Source organism: Onychomys torridus, chromosome X (genome assembly GCF_903995425.1).
Source record: "Onychomys torridus chromosome X, mOncTor1.1, whole genome shotgun sequence".
Classification (NCBI taxonomy): Eukaryota; Metazoa; Chordata; class Mammalia; order Rodentia; family Cricetidae; genus Onychomys; species Onychomys torridus.
Genome location: NC_050466.1, coordinates 76,944,354 through 76,949,162, shown reverse-complemented (window position 1 = coordinate 76,949,162; position 4,809 = coordinate 76,944,354). Strand labels below are relative to the sequence as shown.

Sequence of the window (4,809 nt, the reverse complement as noted above, 5' to 3'; positions counted from 1 at the left end):
TGAGATACTCACAAGCAGGGAGAAAGAAGCTGGCCACTAGCTACTAGTGTGGAGATATTACATAAGGTACTCAGTATTCTCAGTACAGAGACTGGCCTTCCTACCCAAAGAAACCAGAAAAAAACTGTTCAGCAGTGCCAAGGGTAAGAGTCCCACTCTGCCCGCAAAACATACCAGGACTTAAATGTTTCTAACCTGCAAACATGACCACATTCCTGTGTGTCACTTTTCAGTTTAACTGCAAACTTCTCACCTTAATGGCAGGCCTTTTGTTTTATGCTATTTACATTTCATCAGTCCTTTTCCCTGCCATAGGTTGTTGCCAGTATCTGAGCACATGATCATGGCTGGCAGACTTTAATATGTGAGCACCTTTAAAGAAAGAAACACATCTCACAAGTAGGGGAAGATACAGGCTTGAGACATACCACAGAAACCAAGTTGATGTTTATTTAGAAAGAGTTGATACTATATTAGTAATGTGTGCATCTACAAATTTTCTTAAAGGAATCTTCTGGCAGGTGTTACAAATGCCAGAGTTCCCACCTCAGACCTTTTGAACGATCAGTTTGGAAGCACAGTGGATCTTCACTTCACTCTGTGGTGTCAAATATTTAATCTCAAAGAGGAACATAATCACATGCAAGAGTGAGATGGTAGTTGTCAGGACCCCTAGTGGAAACACAGCTGTGCAGTGTTTCTTTATGAGAACATCTTTCTTAACAGGAAAGGTGGACAGAAAATCAAGTAAGATTTGGCCATAAAAATCTACAACATGGTTCCAGCATACAGAAACAAACGTGCAAAGGCTGCTAACAGACAAAACTAAAGCATCGATCTTGTATAAAAATATCTTCATGTCAACAAGTGGATCTTTCATGCAGCTGATCTTAATGGCCACTGCACTGAAAATAAGGACTGCAGGTTTCATCAAAATGGCGCACACTATCAGTGTCTGGGAACACTGAAATTCAGGTGAAATGGCCCATGTTGAGTTGCTAGGGCTATGCACCAGCCTCCTGATCACAGACCCAGAGATGTTAAACTCTTGAGGGTAATAAGATTCCCAGAGTCCAAAAAAATCGCAAACATTATTGTCAAATTTCCACATGTGCCAGCACCAGCTGCTCCCAAGGGCTATTTCAAACAGCAAAGCTGATTGGCTACAAATGAGTCCGCTCAGTTTGAAGATACACTTCTTTCCCACAGCAAATCTGAAGATGAGATTGAAGAAGTTTAGAGTCAAGCTAGGGACATACAGAAGGGGAAAATAGAATATGTTGTAGTTTATAAAGCACTAAGTGCTCATACTTTGTCCCTGCTGTCTCAAAGTTGTATTTAAGCAGTCTGTGTATATATTATGGTTCAACACACTGTAGGTAAGAAAGAAGCCTGGAAATCCAAGTGTAGCAGAAGTAACCACTTTAAGATATTTTGGACAATGATGTCATAAAATCCATCATATGCTAAAATGTTTGTTTGCTGACTAAGAATACCAATGCTTGGAATTAATAGGGACATAAGAGTTTGCAATATCATATGCAAGAAGATACCTATTTCACCTCTATTTATAATATATCAACATTATTAATAACTTAAGAGAAAGTAATAAGTAGAACAATACTCAAATTAATTGTCCTGTCTAAAGAATTGTAGCAGAACGTTCCATAAGTATTACAAATTGAACACTTCTATATCACCGGTTGCAAGAACAAATAAAAATTTTTAAAAATACACATAGCAAACACATTTATGTCAAAATAATAATATACTTGACATATATAAATATGTTGATATGTGTAATGAAAGAGATGTGAACATAATGGTTACACTCCATAAAAGGCACCCCTGGTAGATAAACTTAGTAGGTACACTATCATTCTTCTTTGTACATGTTTTTGAAATGTGCACATTTTTGAAGAAAGCTATGCATATTTTAAAAATAAAGCCACAGGGTAAATGGCCTTCAAAATCTATAGGTAACTAGGTTGGGAATATCCCAGCAGTACAGTGATTACCTACCATGTGTGAGACTCTGAAGTCTTTTCTCAGTACCACATATCCAAAATCTCTGTGTAAAATAGGTGGAATCACAGATATTTCTGATTTTTATACATCTCTTACTCAAAATTTCACATTTATGTAATTTACTTCATTTCAGTGAAAAAAAAATCCAGACACAAAACTATACTCCATATTAACACTATCAGTCAACATCTTTGAACCTCCTCTTAGCTCAAATTTTTAGAGGTAGCATTAGGGAGCCTGCAAGGGATCGACCTAGGCCCTCAGCATGTGTGTGACAGTTGTTTCTAAGACTCCTAGCAGTGGGATCAGGACCTGTCCATAGTGCATAACTGTCCTGGGAACCTGTTCCTCATGCTGGGTTGCCTTGATGCAGTTGATGGTGGCTTGGGTGCCACCTCTGTCCATGAGTTCTCCCTTGCCAAGGCAGATCTGAAGCAGGAGCAGTGTGCTTTGAAGCAGAACTAGGAACTGGATGGAGATTGCTGTTGTGCCCAGTAAGTGAGCTAGCCTGGCAGGAGTGGGTGCTGCTCAGATCTGAAAGTCATGGAATGGATGCATGTGTTTCATAAAGACCCTATCTGAAAGCTTCCATACAGCTTGCTTTAAGTTTTTACCTTTGTGTATTTCAGGTGAGGAAATCCATTTGGAAGATTACTGCATCACAAATGTTCTTCCTAGTTACAGGAAATGCTGACAGTAGATGGAGTCGCAAGAAGACAGGAAACACCTTCAGCAAAAGAAGTTCTGTTAGGCGAATATTGCAGCTCAGAACAATGTCATGCCAATCTATGGCTCTCCCAAACCTTTCCATTCCTCTCCTGTGCTTGGCTTAGTTGGAGCGTCATTTAAACACTTCAGAGGTATTATCATATCTGACATTACTGACCCTCCAGAAATGTCCACGCAATTACTACCCCCATTTTATAGACAGGGAAACAACACAGAGGCTAATTTATATACTCAGCTTCAGGAAGCTTCACAGATGTAATGGGCACAGAAGCACCTGGAGACCTCATAGTCACAAACTGAGCTACTTATGATACTCAGCAGAATTTCATACACACCTAATTATATGTCAATGGTTTTCTCTGGTCTTCTGTGTCCTGCAGAAGTGAAAGTGATTAGTAAAACTACATGAAAAATATAAAATACTTGCCTCTTTGTCCCTTATAAGTTCAAGTATTAGTGACTGTCAACTGTAAGATAAGCAACTATAAAAATTCTTATGATTTCATGGCTACTAGGGCATACTGGTGGATTATGGGCAATGAATAAGTTTCTAGATATATATAGCCATAAAGGAGCAATGTGCTAAACCTCACTTTTTATGTGAGAAGTCTTTCAAAGAGAAATTTACTTTTGAAATCATGCATCAAATAGTCACTATAGTATCTGATGGCCATAACAAAGAAAATTATTTTTAAAAGAGAAAAAAGTTACTTACATCTTGGAAGGAAAAAAAGATGTTCCACTATAAAAGCCAAGTGACTTTCTTAGAGAATTTGGGGACACATGACCTTTCATAAATTTCTTAGACACAAAGTAGTTACTGGAAGTTTGCAATTTCTGAGCTCCTGGGAGATCTGTGTTTTGGTTACAAACAAATCTACATTTTCTCTTTCTGTGTTTTACTTTCAAATAGTAAAGCTGGTCCTGTGGTGTGAGTGCTGCTGAGCTGGACCCGAGGATGTGAAAGCAGGAGAACTGGCACACTGCTTGCTGCCTGCTACACTGGGTGAGCTAGCCAGGGCAGTGCTGGAGAGCATGCCTGGGTGGTGATGATGAGGGAAAGCTGGCAGGCTGATCGACCCAGCTACCACCCAGGCCCAGAACCAGGGTAATGAGTTGGCCCACCCCAACATCCACCTCATCTGTGAACTGCTGGAACATGTGAAGGGGCCGGACCTGCAGATCCAAAGCTACAGGATCTCCACCACACAAGGCAACAATGGGATATCCAAGAGGAGTCCCAGTGAGGGCCCAGGGTTGAGGGTGTAGCAGAAACCAGAGGTCTCAAACCAGACCAATGGCTCTTTGCAATGAACAATTAAAGTAAAGATGTGTGGTCTAAAGGGTAAACTGTGTGACTCACTGGGCCACACTACAGCTTCCATGCAGAGATTTTTCTTGTCTTTTTGTTTGTTTGGTTTGGATTGATTTTAATTTGAAATTTTGTTTTTTGGGGGAGATTGCAAGGCTAGAGGGTGAAACTGAGGGGACAAGGAAGTGAGTGGGATCAGGATTCATGATGTGAAATCCACAGAGTCGATTAAAAAAATTAAAAAGAGTGGATTTCTGATAGTGAACTGTGGAGATATATGGTAAGTACTCCATCAAGATCCAGTTCCAGGAAATGGGAAGACAAGAGTTGTTGAGATGGTATAGTCCTACTACAGAAGTGTTCAGACTGCTGTACTTGTGTATGTGAACAACATGGGCAGCTTCCAAAGGCTATTACCATCTTGGATAGAGGAATGCAAACAGCATTTGTACTCTCTACCCACACTTCCTACATCCTCCTCCAAGGTCTATCCTTGAGAGTAACTCTGACCTCCATCCATGCCTTATCTGCAACACACCAGATCTAGTCTGAGTCAAACACCACATGTGTATCTGCTAGACCATTCTAAGGGACATGGCACCCCAATTAGTGTCACCTCTTCCTAGGATAAGTTAGTATTGTGGAGATAACTTGAAGTTCTCCACTTCAGTATGCAGAGTACTGCCACCAATTTAACAGGTGACCTCAGGGTGTTGTTTTCTCTCTAGGAGAAATGGCTT

General features: G+C 40.3%; 1 pseudogene; it reads right to left on the bottom strand.

Moving 5' to 3' along the window:
• Positions 1-547: 547 nt before the first annotated feature.
• Positions 548-2,671, bottom strand: LOC118574679 (annotated as a pseudogene).
• Between the last annotated feature and the right edge of the window lie 2,138 nt (positions 2,672-4,809).